Genomic DNA, 16,661 nt, shown 5'->3' with positions numbered 1-16,661 from the left:
TTGGTGCTTGAACTCCAACATGATGAAGGATGAAACGAAGCCCTTGCTTTGTTGCTGAGTAAAACCTCAGGCAGCCGTGGGAGGGATGTTGGTTATGGTCTCAATTTAATTTCAAAGAAGACCCTTCACAGATAGAAAATGTGAATGTGGATGTACACTTCTTAGCAAAGGAATAATGCTCTTTTGTAAAACATCTCATTATCCCTAGCTTTTGTACAGCACTCTGTACTTTTCAAAGCAATTTTCTGTGGATCACTTCATTCCTTTCCCTCTTTAGGTGGGGCAGACATTACCATGTAATAAATCAGGAAACTGAGGCACAGAGAGGAGTTGTGGCTTGTTCCTACTTATGTTTACAAGAGGTCTAGTCAGAACACAAGAAATTTTAAGTCTTAGGTTAGTTTTATTGGCATTCAAATAGTTGAATATCTATGGCATTTTAGGTGTTTTTATGTCTTAGGATATAGGGCATATAAATATACATGCTTGTTGCATGCAGATAGGTGACAGAAATCCATCACAATGCTAAACAGAGTAATTAATCCATGTTGTCCGCTTGGCTAGGCAAGCAGTAAGCCAGAGCCAGTGCCACCTAACCCATGTTCTCAACGGTGCACAGTGCCACATGGCACCTTCCTTTGGTGTGAACACTTTCCAATCTGATTATTTTCTCTACCACAGTCTCTTTCTGTCATTATGTTGAATTCAGGCAAATGGCTTTGACTTGTGTTCAAATGTTAGGAAACCAGGTGCCGTATCAATGCCAAGGCACAATATTACTGTTCATGTTTAAGAGAGGGAGTAAGTTTCAAGGATAAGTTAGCAGGTATGATCTGATATTGATCTGATATTGAGCATGGGGCAGTCCAGGGAGTGTGTGTCCCTGGGGATTATACAGGAATAGTCCTGCATGGAGCTTCATGAGTTTTCACTCCAATTCTGAGAAGACATGCTCCTTGCCAAGTAGGGTGGATTCTACCACAGGCAACCACTTGTCAAAGGAGATGTGTCCCTTATGAACAAGATTGTATTATTGTCTTAATGTTAAATAAACAAAGCACTATAACTACCTTGCCAATTGTCACTTGCTAAGAACAAACAGACAACAATGATAATTCTGTGCATACCCCGGAACACCAGGCATGAGTATTCTGGTGAGCAAATATTGGGGGGGGGCATTAATTTGCAAGGTATGTGAGTGACTTATCCAGAGTTAACACAGTAGTGGCTATTTTGAGATCTTGGACTTAGGTTTATTTTCAGATTTGTGTCCTACTTTTTTTTTTCCCCAGTTTGCCTTGCACCCAAGGATATATTATTACCAAGAAATATACTGTTGATAGCGTTCCTTGTTACGAGACATTGTGATCATCCCTCTGACACCAGAGAGGGCCTTCAACTTCAGTTTGCCACAATGAGTGAAAATGATACTGTCTCAAACCTTCCTTTATTGGTAATTTGCAAAATTTGACACAGATCTTAGTCCCAATTATTCAGGCCTGCTGTTCTACCCCTCAACCCTTGGTACCCATTTTTAATCCTCTCCTCTATAATTGCTATTGAGCATGTGGAATCCCAGGGGACAAATAACAGTATCTGAGGAAATTACCTACATTCAGTCTGACCTCTGCTGTGGTTTTTGGATGCCAATTAAGACATCCATCTTTGAATGTTTGAACAGTTACCTGGAAGAGCTGGCAACATATGATCCAGAATCACATTTTTATAAATTGTGTCCAAATGCTGGCATACCTAGCTTGGAACATTTTAATGATGCTCAGAATATTTTGGCCAATGTTCATGAGTCCGACCGTAGTTCCTTCCAGAGCAGAACCTAATTCCATGGGGGAAAGAAGTATCAGTTTGTATGCAACAGAGTCAGCCTTCATTATGCGCCATGGAGACAGAAAGTCTCCTTTTTCCTCCAAAGAAGAAGAAAAAGAGGTATTGTTTTCTCACAGCTTAACTCCTAAAACATCTTGACTGGCAAGGAGATCAGGACTTCTGTCAGGGAAAAATGACAAAGTTTAAATATGCTAACATTTAACAATGGCATTGGCTTCTAGATTTTCAGAAGCCCATAAATATGTTGCCTGGGCTCAGTGAACTGCTAGACACATGTAGCCAATGAAAACAAATGGCTTTTGAAAATTGGCACAAATGGTCTTTCTTGGATTAGAGTTACTTCCTGCTAAGAAATTTGTGTTTACTTCTAGGTTGTGTCTAGTTTGTTTATTGCTGGAAAAAGTAAACATATATGTCTATTGGGAAAATTATATACCTTGGGGCTGGAGAAATGATCAGGCAGTTAAAGGCAATTGCTTGAAAAGCCAGAAGGCTTAGGTTCAATTCCCCGGTACCTACATAAAGCCAGATGCACAAATTGGTGCATGCATCTGGAGTTTGTAGTGTCAGGAGGCCCTATCATACCCATACTCCTGTCTCTCTCTCTCTCTGTCTCTTTCAAATTATATCTATTATCTATGTGTCTATCTATCTATCTACCTATCATCAATCTATCTATGCTTTGATCAGTCCTTCTCCCTGTTTAAGATTCTCTTGAGTAATTAAGGTCCTGGTTGACACTAGAGGTTTAAATTCATGACCTAGAAGCTTTGGGGAGTTTTTTTTTTTTTTTTAAGTTTCTATTATCATTAACTGTTAAAATCTTGTATAGGGTGAGGGGCCTCTTCAGTGCAAAAGCTTCATCTGAGATTTGTAGAGGTGTAACCCCACATGCAAAGACCTTGATAGCACCCTACCAAGGAAATCGAGGGAGCTCCACTGTGGGTCAGCTTTATATCTATCGTCCCACTCCCCAACCCTCATACATAGGAAAGCAGAATAATTCTGCTAAGCAAAAGGCATTCAGTGCTTAGTAACTACAGTGGTGGGCCAGCATTCTCTGCACTTGAGCCATGATGCCTACAATGGGACTTGGTACCCAGATAACCAGGTTTTAAGTTGAAGAAAGAGCCTGGGAGAAGTGTTAGTCAGGTGTTTGGTAGGGACCCATAGTCCTGAAACTCCTCGGCCACAGCATTAATAAGCTACATTTTGTAAGCCTGTGTCCTTAGAACAACTAAGAGTTTTATGTCTGATACAGATGGTGTTTATGTACAGTATGTGAGCTCAGTGTGAGAAGTAGTCATAAAACAGACTGAGGTTTGGTGTAATTATTCACAATTACTATTGTATAATTGAATGCCATAGCTATTATATAGAAATATTTTAAGAAGTAGACTCTGTGCATACTTCCACAGTAGTTCTTAATAATAAAAGACATGATATAAACATAATAACATACTTTATGATGTTTGTAAACTTATCCAATGTTTGCCAGAGTTGCAGACATCAAAATCCAGGTTCTCCTTCCTGCATTCTTAGTGAAACCAGTTGTTCTTATGTTCAATAGCACTCTTCCTTTCTAGTCACCTGTGAAACTTCAAAATCCAACTTCATTGGACAACCCCAAGTAAATGGAGTGGATGAGGTATTTATAAAAGCAGGTGTTTCTGTGGAGAATGGCTAGTTTTCCTAGTTTCTCCAAACCAACAAAGGAAATGTGTGCTGACACATCAGCATATGCTTATTTTAATATTTCTGGATGGGATGGGATTGGTGAATTTATAATATCTGATTATTAGGTACACAGTCTCAAATATCTACTAACAAGAGAAAAGACAAATATCCTCTGTTCTCCCTCACAAGCTATGAAGAAAAGAAAAGAAGAGAAAAGGAGGTCAAGTTCATTGGAAAGTTCCTTCCCATTAAGTGCGTGAAACATGTCTGTTTCCATGAACATGGCTGGGGACATCACAGCATCAGAACAAATGGCTTTGGTGACCGAACACTGAAGTCTGTCCTAGTCCTTGACCCTTTCTCCTGGGTAGAACTTTTGCTCATGACCCTTGGGGTTAACTCCTAGGATTTGATGGCTGGAGGCTTTTTCCCATCATGAATAACAGTCGGATGCACACTGTTAGCATTGAGAAATGAGAAGCATATGTATTGTCTGAACACCTCATTCATTTCCATGATTTCTGGTGCAGAGAAGCGTGAGCCAACCTGGAGATCATGACTTGAACAAGTCCATCTCCTGTAGTTATAATGATGATGCCCTTGAAGGTTTGTCTGCCAGGCAACCACAGGCGAGACATCTTGTGCATTAGCAGCATGGAAGAATGAATGTCAGCCCCCTCGTTACGTTGGAGGCCAATACTTAATGTTCCAAGCCTGGATGGAAACACCATGTTTTAGAGAAAGCTCCCATAGGGAATGCTTCCACCTGTCCTTCTTGGCCCTGGAGGAGGAAGGTATTAAAGTGTGCCTTCAGAGCTTTTATGTTTGAGTGTGGGGCTTCTGCCTTTCCGAGATTCTTAGCTGTCTCACTGTTTCCTGTGCCTGGAAGATGGCCAGCAATGCTCTTTGGTCGATGAGAACAGCAGCTCATACAATGAACTCCACCCACAGCTTTCCTTGAGCTAAAGGGTAGATATGAATGCTTAGTGAGCAAGGATGCTTGGAGTTTTGCCCACCTGAACCTAGATTGGTACCTCTATTTTTTTTTCTAGTTAGAATGTATAGACATATGCATATGTATTTAGGAACTGCTGAGTTTGACCTATATACTGCAATTATTTCATTACAACTATACAGCCCCTTGTTTTGCTAACTTGACTAAATTCTGTGGTACAAGCAGCCCAAGGGAGTGTTAATAAAAGAGAACAGTTGTCCTTTATGGTGTTAACCTTGGTGTTTAGGATTTATTTCAAACAGTGCAGCTTCCATTAATAGCTCACTGTGAATGCATTACCTATTAATTATTCTCACCTTTTCATGTTTACTAATGTGATGGCTTTTCTGTAAGCTTGACGAAATAGAGTATTTACTTGATTCTTACCCTTTAGCCCATCATCTCATTGGCTCACATATAGGCATAATATCACCCAATTGAGTCATTCACTCATGCATCCATTCTGCAAATATTTACATGGTGCCTTCTCTCATGGTGTTAGATTCTGATAGGGGATATAGTTTCATTAATTCCTTACATACATGGGTACTCAGTAAAATGCTATGAATAGAAATAAGCAGATGGGTAGGGAAAAGGGTTTATGTAAAACAAGATACACATTTAAATAGGGTAGTCCAGGAAGGGCTCAGTGAAAATGTGCCAGTGGAAAAGGGCAGGAGTCCTGTGCCTGTCTACTGGGAGAAGTACACCCTGACGGTGAGATGCGGACAAAGGGTTCCTGGTGCTCCCAGTGCAATGTCCTATGGCAAGGCAGCCATTATGGTTGGAGGTGAATAAAAGATTGAAAAGAAATAGGGAAGACAACATTGGGAAACAAGAAGGTGAACTGCAGAGTGGACTCTCACAGTTAATGACAATAGCTGCTTGTTTTCCTTAGGAATGAGAATGATATTCTCAGTATGTTGAGTATAAAAACTTTTGAAAAGTATAATCTATAAGATTTTTGAATTTCATTCTGAAATATGTAGAGATGGAATGAAATGATGTCTAGGTCTTGATCCATGGATGGTCTAGCATGGTGAAAGTTGATGGGGTTAAGGAGGATCAGAGTAGGTCATGGGTTGTGGGCTGGGTTTAGGTCCATAGAGGTTTTGTGCTACTTTATCTAGGTTTGTATATTTCCAAATTCTCCATGACAATAATATTAAAGAAATAACACCAATATCTCTAGGAACTGATGTTTTGGACAAAGCCTTGGTTTTGGATATAGCCTAGGCATTGTTCTAAGCTTCTCTGCTTTCTGTTAATACCTAGTAAAAATGAAAATCATTGTTCCAGGCCATTGTGAGAATTTAAGGTTTTTTAAAGAAATATTGTTAGCTATTTGCAAGGGAGAGAGAAAGAAAGAGAGACCATGAGAGAGAGAGAGAGAGAGAGAAATATGGGTGTGTCAGGACCTCCTGCCACTGCAAACGAACTTCAGACACATGCACCCTTTTGTGCGTCTGGCTTTATGTGAGTACTGGGAAATAAAACCTAGGCTGTCATGCTTTATAAGAAAAGACCTTAAGTGCTGAGCCATCTCTCCAGACCCACAACTTAAGATTTTCCTCTGAGTTTGTTCCTGAGAAATTTGGAGCACTGGAGCATTAGTCTGACTTGTGTGTGAAACAGCTCCTCCTGGAGGCTGGGTACACAGCAAACTGTAAGGAACCAAGGCCAGGAGCAGCAAGGTTGAGTCAATTATAGAAGCAATTTCACAACATCTTGGTGAGGACTATGAAAGAGAAGGTTTGCCTCATAGAAAGGTAGGCTGAATGGTGGAGTGTGTTAATAGGTGGACCTATGTACCACTCCGTTGGACCACTGCTGGCCTAAGAAGGACATTCTGATGTATGATAAGATGAGGTAATATGACGGCCAGGGCTTCAAGAAAACAGAGTGAGCGTGAGATGACGGAGGGAACCTCCCACCGCATGAGACAGTTACTGTAAAATCTTGGATTTCCAAGACCTAAAGCAATTATCATTGCGGTCACTTAATCTTTGCCTTATTTTCTGATTCCTTAATAAACAGAGCAAGGCTAAGGAAGTTAGAAAAAAAAATGCTCTCTGTCCAACATGCAGGAACTCAGCATCTCATCTTTCAGTCCCTTGTGGACGTATGGAAGTCTTCTGAAATCCAACCACCCCAAGCAAAACACAGTTTTCAAAGACAGTTCTGGCATTCATTTTCCCCAGATGATATGATGGGATCTGAGTGTGTGTGTGTGGGGGGTGTCTTTCTCCATCACTCTTTAATTTTACTGAGGCAGTCTCTCTCAATTGAGCCCAGAGCTCTGTGATTCACCTAGTCTAGCTAGCCAGCTGGCTCCAAGAATTCTCTGACTCCATCTCCCACATGCTAGGACTTACAGATGCCGGCCATACCCACACAGTATTTTCGTGGGTTTGGGGGATACAAACTCCAGTCCTTGTGCTTGTGTGGTAACTGCGGCATGGCAAGTGTTTTCTCCACTGAGCCATCTCCCCAGCTCTGATAATGGAATCCTGAAGAGCAGAGCAGAACATTCCTTCATTTCCTAGGCACTATCTTTCAAATATTACTTTTAGGCATCTGCAGTAAATCTTATTTAATCCAAAACTACATAATGTGTGCATCTTCTATAAGATCCTGTGCTAGATTTAATGGGGAAATCAATTGCCTAGTATGCAAAATGATCATCTCCCCTCAATCTAGCCCCAACACATAAGCGATTGATGATATATGATGTTGGCCAACGTTGATTTCATACCCATGGAATATGAGGTCATGTCTCATACATAAATATTTGTATTCCCTTCATCACCCATAAAGATCTAACAACAGATGCTAAAAGATGTTGGTTGACTGATTTTGAACTGTTTTTATGTAAAATCAATAACACAACATGAAGCTCAAAAGCAGTGCATTTTCTAACAACTACTTCAGGGCATGGCAAGATGGCTACAGCTGACCAGCCTCAGGAACCACTGGGCAGCCCACAAAATTCAACCTGCTGATAAATAAAGGAGAAGGGAGAGCTGAATTGCTGTGTTTTTCTATGGTCCCTAAGAGGGTCACACTATTGGCCATCACTCTTAAAGATTTCTTGAACTTATAGCCTTTGGCCCAGGTCTCTCTGGCTTAGGGTCGGGGAGGGATGTACCACATTTGACATTGACCCAGATTATTTTACCTTCAAGAAGACTTACTTCTGCCTTCCACATGGGTCTTTCCCTTTGCATCACTCTAATTCTTTTTTATTTTACTTTTATTTATTAATGAGAGAGAGAGAGAGAGAGACATAGAGAGAATGGGTGAACCAGGACCTCCAGCCTCCAGACACATGAGCACACCTTGTGCATATGGCTTATGTGGGTCTTGGGAAATCAAACTTGGATCCCTTGGTTTTGCAAGCCAGTGCCGTAACTGCTAAGTCATCTCTCCAGCCCTGCTACAGCTCTTTTGAAGGTGATTTAGTCTACAGAACAACTTTTTGCTGTTAGGTAGAAGTGACACTGTACCTTGGGCTTACATGACCACCATGGCTCCTCAATGGTTTGGAAGGACAATGCTTAGAAGCCCTTAGCAGCTACTCAATAGATGTGGTGCGTGCGTGTTTTAAGAAAACAGAATTTAAAAAATGCATTATTCTATCCATTCCTGTTTAAATTAGAACACTCAATTGCGAGAGATAAAAACCCAAATCATATTGGCTGTGGGAAAATAAGGGAATTTATTTTACTTGTTTAACTGAAAAGTCGGGTGACAGGACTAGCTTCAGGCAAGCCAGTGCCAAGAGCACAAGCAAGTCATCAAGACTCATTTTCCTCTCCCTGTCTTTGCTCTGGCATCTGTGCTGTTGCCTTCACCCTGGGGTCCCACTCAGTGACTCCCAGAAGCATAAGTTATAATACCCACAATGCTAGCATTGCCCACAGACAATGGGATGGCCTTCACCTTCTCACGCTTGTGAAAACCTTACATTAGTTGGTTGGTTCTGATCACATTGGTCCTGATCAAGTCCTGTGTCATGAGCTGATTTGATCATTTAGGCTCAGGCCACCTGCTCATCTCTAGAACTGAGGATGGACGCGAGACCACCACTACAGGGGTATGAACTAAAAGAGGGAGAGTCCTGTTGCCAGAAGAAGCAATGCGTGGATGACAGGTAGCATTAACCAGACATGTGACCTATTTTCTTCACAGGAAATCCTTTACAGAGAGCTGGCTGGTACAAAGAATCTAGTAGGAGCCTGGGAAGAGGCGGGGGGTGGGGTGCTTGCTTTTGGTATGTGCCAAAATAATTAGTTTTATGGCTTTAGGAATGCATTCTCCTTTACTCTTTTAGCCTGCCTTTTACATGAGGTTGCTGCCTACAGGCAACTCCCGTAGTGTGCCTGTCAAAGTGGGCCGTATGACTGCCTGTTGTTCAGATCCCTGTCCTTGATTTTATGCATAAAATAAGACAAATTCTTCTCCACAAAACCCACCAAACACTCCTATTGCACTTGCCTCCTCTTGTTAGCTTCCCTGTGTGGCTGTTGAATAAATGATTGAACATGGGACAGCGTTTAATCTTCCTAACAATAGCCCTGCAAACATCCAACACTGTCAGATGCTTTCCTGGCATTTGAAAATATGCCTGCAGCAAAAATCATCTATTGAATTTTTGCTGTGACTAAGACCTGTAGACAAAGAGGACTATCTGTTCAGCTGCCGTCACTGGGCAAAATCAGTCCTCATGGGGCCTCCTGGGGCAAGAGCAGAGCACATGGAAGGTAACTCCCAAAGACCAGCCCAGAGGCTCAGCTGGAGCTTGCCAAGCCTGTGCATTGACTTGGTGATTTTCACAGAGTGCAGGAGGGGTACGCTTCATTCTGGGGAATATTTAAGGGTATAGACTGATGGGATGGAAAGAAGGGGTGGTCCTTGGCTGCTTTGGGGACATTCAGATATACTCTTTGCCACCGCAAGGCTCTACGTTGGCTCTTTTCCATTTGTTGCCATGTGAACTCCAGATCCAGGATGGATCTGCTGTGGCGACACTTACTCTCATTTTCCAGAAAAGCCATGTTTTATAATTTTTAAATATGATTAATGTAGTACTTCTAGGCTTCAAATGACTCTTAAGAACTAGAAAATGAAATCTACATAGTGTTGGCTGATTTTTATTTGTAACAGATACTACATGGAAGGAGATTCTGCACTCTTGATGATTTTGCTTTCTCTGGCTTTGGCTTCTGAAACATTGGACAGTGTCCTTCAATACATCCTTTCTAGCTATAACTGATAGAACAGGCACTTGTCCTTCCGTGAGCCAATCAGATTAGCTCTTCCTAAGATTTGCCAGTTGGATCAGAGAGTGGTTTGGAGTTAATATCTTTAGTGTTTGTTCTTTCTACTTAAGGACACAAATTCTCCTCCCTGTGCAATGTACTGATCTCCAAAAATTCTGATTCCACAGGTCTGGATTAGACCCAGGAATCAGTGTTGTAGCAAATATTCCTAGGTGATTCCTACAATCAGACTGACCTTGAAAGCACTTGTCAGAGGGCTGGAGAGATGGCTTAGCACTTAAGATGCTTGCCTGGAAAGTCTAAGGACCCATGTTAAACTTCCCAGATCCCATGTAGGCCAGATGCACGAGGTGACACATGTGTAAGGTCACACATACGCACAGGTGGCATGCTCATCTGGAGTTTGATTACTGTGTCTGGAGGTCCTGAAACAACAATTCTCTCCCTCCCTCCCTCTCTCTCTCTCTCTCTCTCTCTCTCTCTCTCTCTCTCTCTCTCTCTCTCTCTCTGTGTGTGTGTGTGTGTGTGTGTGTGTGTGTGTGTGTGCTGCTCTCACTCTCTCTCATAAGAAAAGGACAGTCTGATGGGATTGCCTCAAAACTAAAATAAATAAAACAATTGTTACAGAGAAGACCTGGGGATTTCTACAATGGGTTCTTCATAGTAGGACTGACTCTTCTTTCCCACATTATCATGAGTGTGCAATTCTTCATTCCATAGGTAAACTTACTACATTCTTTTTGTTTTTAAGTCTTCAAGTTAAATTCCATTGGTTTAAATAAAATAGTGTGCTGGGTCTGGAGAGATGCCCTAACAAGGTGCTTGCTTGTGAAGGCTAAGGACGCAGGTTCAATTCCCCAGAGCCCACATAAGCCAGATATGCACATGGTGGAACATTCATCTGGAGTTTGTTTGCAGTGGCTAGAATGCACCCATTCTCTTTCCCTCTCTCCCTCTCTCTCTCTCTTTCTAGTAAATAAATACTTTTTTTTCAAAGATTGTGGTGGTTTGAATGTAAGATGTCCCCCATCACCTCATGTACCTTGCTGGGGGAGGTGTATCCCTCAGGGTGCTCCTTGGGATTTTATAGTCTGACCCGGCTTTCCAGTGCTAGCTAGCTCACTCTTGCTGCTTCTTCCTTGCTGTTGATATGAAGAAGTGAACTGGCTGTCTGCTCTGCCATGCTCTCCCCACCATGATGAAACTTCCTCTCAAAACTGTAAGCCAAAGTAAACCCTTTCCTCCCATGAGCTGCTTCTGGTTGGGTGTTTTGTTCCAACAAGAGGTAGTACCTGTAACAAAGATGAAATTTTTTTTGTTTTTGTTTTTTCAAGGTAGGACCTCACTCTAGCCGAGATGACCTGGAAATCACTGTGTAGCCTCAGAGTGGCCTCGAACTCACAGCAATCCTCCTTCCTCTGCCTCCCAAGTGCTGGGATTAAAGGCGTGTGCCACCATGCCCGGCTACAAAGATGAATTTTTAAAAATTCAACTATTTTGATGCTCTAGCTGGAGTATTACATGTTGAAATAAGAAAGAAGAAGGCATAAGTGAAATATGAAAATTCTAGATGAGCTAAGTTGAGAAAGACTAAAGCTGGTTGGGGAAGATTCCATCCTACAGTAGCCCTTAAATTCTTCTGGTCAGGAAAGGAAAAAGAATTATAAAGGATGGGCTATGTCCCTTTAAGGAACTTAGCAATCCACAAGTATTGTTTTTGCAGATTTATTTGACTGATTATTATGTCTAATGCCTTATTTATTTTTCTATTATCCTATTATCAGAAGTTAACTGATGCCCTAGGTTTTCTGGGTCAGTATCTCCTTTGTACGAGCCTGGGTGTTAATCTCTGGCTGTAACACTGAAATGTGAGAGCAGGATGTGGCTGAGCTGGAAAAGTACCATGGTTCCCTGCTTGACAACTCAGTCAAGGAAGGGTATCAAGTCAAGCCATTTTACATTGGACATGTAGTTGGGGAATTCTTCTGTTTATCTTCAAAGTCTCTTAGCTCCTAGACACCAGCAAGTAGCTTCCATCTATTTCTGCTAAATGCACATGTGTGTTCTCAGAAAAAGGACCAAACTCCAATGGTCATGTTACTTATTCTTTTTTTAAAGTCACTTCAATCTTTATTTATTTATTTGAGACAGAAAGGCAGATAGGGAAATAGAGAGAGAGAGAGAGAGAGAGAGAGAGAGAGAGAATGAGCATGCCAGAGCCTTTAGCCACTGCAAATGAATTCCAGATGCATGTGCCACCTTGTACATCTGGTTTACATGGGTACTTGGGAACTGAACCTGGGTCCTTAGGAGTCACAGATAGGTGCCTTAACTGCTAAGCCATCTCCCTAGCCCCTACTTAGTTTTTTCATTTAACTTGACATGTGTTGTAGTCAGGTTCGCATTGCTGGTAGAAATCACTCAACCAAGAGCAGCTTGTGGGGAAAATAGTGATTTATTTTAGCTTACAAACTCAAGGGGGAAGCTCTACGATGGCAGGGGAAATGATGGCATGAGCAGAGGGTGGACATCAACCCTGACCCACATAAGGTGGACAATGGGAACAGAAACAGGAGAGTGTGCCAAATGCTGGCAAGGGGAATCTGTATGGCTGTAACACCCATAAGCCTGCTCCCAACAATACACTGTCTCCAGGAGGTATTAATTCCCAAATCTCAATCAGCTGGGAACCTAGCATTCAGAACACATAAATTTTTGGGGGACTCCTGAATCAAACCACCACACCATGTTTAACTATACTTTGGTGCTCAGCATTACAAGTTTTGAAACTACTAGTCCTCTAAATTAATAAATACAATAACAGAGAACTCCAAAACAGACATTTTGTACTTGTGCACATTTTAGGGTCTCAGAGTAGGGACTGTCTTCAAAGAGCAATGTTTTGTTTTGTTTTTTTTTCCTTGAACTGTTTTGGAGGCATTTGTATGATTTCTCTGCATTTGGTATGTGGCTGAGATACTACGCCAACCCAGACTTCCTAAAAGTGCAATTTGGACTTGGCCGGCACTATGACACTAGGTGGCCCAAGATAATCTGATACAGAGTTTCAGTGTCCACTGTCACATAACAGACCTTTCTTCTTATCCCTCAACCCCCAACTGCCTTTAGTCCCATCTCATATTGACAACCTGCTATCAGTCCAGCAGGGAGAACACTGCCTGGATATTTGTCAGGTAATTAGTTGGCTATAAATCAGCAAGAGTGGGCCATTTTATTAGGCATGTTCACATCTTGTTAGCAGCTCCTCACCAGGGCCATCAGCATTGTGGCATCTTTAGTTAGTTAATCTATTACAATTTCTCTGGGGCAATAGGAATTGAAAAGAACTTTCAAGTGAGGCAATGTTTGGTGTTCTTAGCTTTGCATTGTATCCCAGTATTAATACATTCAGTTGTTTGAAGCCCCTCTCAAGGAAGCATTACCATATTTTTCTATTTTTACTCCCCATTTTCCTCTTCATAAAAAAATGTCTTCAAGTAAACTTGCCGACAGAACATTTATACCTAGGATTTTTTAAATTAATTAGTTAATTAAAAGTTAATTTTTGCATACCTGATATGGAGACCAAGGGGTTGTGCATGACAAGAGAGCACTCTATCACTAGGTTATCTTCCTAGACCTTTTATTTTGAGACAGGATCTCACTAAGTTTCCTAAGCTGCCCTTGAACACTCTCTTGTAGCTCAGACATACTATGAATTTGTAATCCCCTTGGTCAAACACTGAGTAGCAGTGATTGTACAACTATGTCACCAGGCCTGGATACCTGAACATGTCAAAGCATTTTGTATAGTGAAACAACTATGCCCTTGCATCTCTGCCTCTAAATTTCCCAAGGATTTGTGAACCACTTTGAGAAGGTTGATGTATACCTTAGTGCTAAGCCAGACTTTTCTTGTATTCATATGTTAAATAATGATCTCATTTCTGAACTAGACTAACCTGTATTGGAGTTATCGGCCTCAACATGAAGCTTAATGTCGTAAATTTCTATATTTTTATGCCCATGCTGAAGTACAATCTGTAATTTCTGTTTTGTTTTACTTTTTTTCTTTGTTTGTTTGTATTGCTAAACTTTCCTCCCTGTATATGGAAATACAGGAGGCAATTACCTTACAAAGAAGAAAGGATTATCTTGGTTTATGGTTCTGGGGGGTTTAGTGTAAGCTTGAGAAGCCACATGACTTTGGCTTCTGATGAGAACATTGCAAGGCAGTGGTAGGAAGTACAGGAGCAATCCACTTACATAATGAGTCAGAAAGCAGAAGGAGCGATAGTAAGGGCATGCCCACAGTGACCTAAGGACCTCCACTATGTCTCACTTCTCAGAGGTTTTACACCTCCCAATAAGTGCTAGCTTAAGGACCAAACCTTTAATAGGTGGGATTTTGAGATACTCTTGCCCAACCATAGTCTTTGTCTAGCCCCACCCCAGCACTCTCCTGTTTCCTTATCTATGTAGTGATTCTAGTGTGGGTCCAAGGATAGACATGTGAACAGCAGTGCCATATCTTACTGGCCACAGAAGGCAAGCCTGGAGATGAGCATGTGGCACAGCCTATGGGACTGAATTCTGAATGCCATCCCTCCACCTTCCACCCCAGCACCCTGCACAATCTCTCTGAGGAGGGAAAATTCCTTGTATTACAGTTGCCCAGTAGTTGAAATGGCATCCAGCTAAGGAGAATGAAGCCAGGAGGTAGACAGGGAATCTGAGTGTGGTGACAAGATACCCTGAGTCCAATTTGCCTGCAGCCTACCTCGTGCTTCTCAATAATTCATGTGTCTATGGTCCCCTTTTCACTTCAGTCATTGAGTTGGATTTTCGTCACTTGCAAACTATTGCTGATCAATTCTATTTTCTTTCCATCCTTCTTGGTATCTACTTTTCTCTTCTGGAACACTCCACAATCTTCAGGTCTGTCAAATCTGCTCTTCATCTAAGATTGAATGCTCATGTCTTCACTTTCCAAGGTATTTTCCCAATACTTCTAGTAAATATGTGATGTTCACTCTTCATCCTAAAATTCCTTATGACTGTTCTTCACACTCACATATCCACTTGTTGTAAGCTGTCTGGTAGGTCTGTGCCTGGATACCATAAATACTTAAAACTTTTACTTAACTGAGGGCTGGAGAGATGGCTTAGTGGTTAAGCACTTACCTGTGAAGCCTAAGGACCCTAGTTCAAGGCTCTATGCCCCAGGACCCACGTTAGCCAGGTGCACAAGGGGGCGCACGTGTCTGGAATTCGTTTGCAGTTGCTGGAAGCCCTGGCATGCCCAGTCTCTCTCTCTCTATCTGTCTCTTTCTCTCTCTGTCACTCTCAAATAAATAAATAAAAATGAACAATAAAAAAAAACCTTTTACTGAAATGAAATAAATGCTTTTGAAGGCTGTGAACACTTCTACATTCTTAGAAAGAAAACTGACAATGAGTTTCTAAGCAGCCTTTCCCAAATAGCTCCATGGAATTCTAAAGCACTTTTAGGTATTGTAGTAACATGCACTCAGCTATAAGAAAAGGTACTGTGGTCAAGGAATCTAGGGAACCCTCAGTTAAAGTTGAATTGGTGCTGCCTGGAGCCTGACTACAGTGAAAACGATGTCGCATTCCAGGCAGAGCAGAGGCATGAGGCTGTAAAGTGATATGAGCAACAGCCAGGGGCCATCGAGAGACTGAAGCCCCATAATAATTTGAACTGAGAAAGTTCAACATAAAACAGTATTAACTAGTTTTAGGAGACCAGATAACAAAATAAGAGAGGTAAGATGAATATAATAAGGAATAAATTTGAGAGAGGGCTTCTCAGCACTGAGATGTGACTGGGGAGTGTGGCAGAGACCCACTGGATGGAGAGACATTCATTCACTGAGCTGCCCCAGGCCAGAGCTGCCAGCAACTAGCTACTTGCTGAAATGGTAACAAAACTTTCTTGGAAACTGACCAGGAGATGCTATTGAATTTGTCTGTCAGCCCCGAGATCCAAAGGAAAGGACCCTAAGGCCTCACTTGGAAAACTGACGTGGTTTAATCTTTCCTGTGTCAGAATACCAGCACACGGTGATAAACTGGTAGTTAAATATTTATGTTTGATTGAAAATTGAATTATTTTGCTTTCTCACATGATGGAAAGTAGATCTGGAGGTCAGCGATTCCACAGTTAGTTTACCTGTCTAACAATGTGTATAGTGTCTGCTATGGTTGGAACTTGAAATTCACACACTCATATTTTGGATGCTTGGTGGTGTTATGTATGTAGGTCCTAGAACTGTGGGAAGAGAGGTGTAGAAGGAGAAAGAAGATCACTGCGACTGTCTTTGGGTGTTTCTTATCCCTGACTCCTTCCTCTCTGCTCCATGCTTCTTGTGTGCCATGATGTGAATAGCTAAAACTAGCTTCTCACTATCATGGTGTTCTGATAAAGCACATGGGACCAAGCAATCATGGACTACCCCTTTGAAACCATGGGCCTAAATAAACCTTTCCTTCCTTAAGTTATTTCAAGTAGGTACTTTGGTCACAGTAATGTAAGAGTATCCTAGTACTTTCTGTTCATCCATTCTGTTGCTTAAAATTTAGAGGGTTTTTCTTTTTCATACTCAGAACAGATAGAAGAAAAAAAAAACACTCATTGAATATGCAAAAATGTTACAACCTAGTAAGTAGTAGGAGGTATATCTAAATCCAAGTTTATTCTCCACCCTCCACACATAACTGACAAATAGGTTCAAAAGGAATAAACTAATTTTCAATGAAATTTAACTGCCTATCAATACAAAACTCAACACTAAATAAGGACAGTTAAAATCTAGAAACTCACACTCCAGAGTTAGACTACA

The sequence above is a fragment of the Jaculus jaculus genome, chromosome 1 (genome assembly GCF_020740685.1).
Source record: "Jaculus jaculus isolate mJacJac1 chromosome 1, mJacJac1.mat.Y.cur, whole genome shotgun sequence".
NCBI classification, from domain to species: Eukaryota; Metazoa; Chordata; class Mammalia; order Rodentia; family Dipodidae; genus Jaculus; species Jaculus jaculus.
This window is presented reverse-complemented; position numbering follows the sequence as displayed.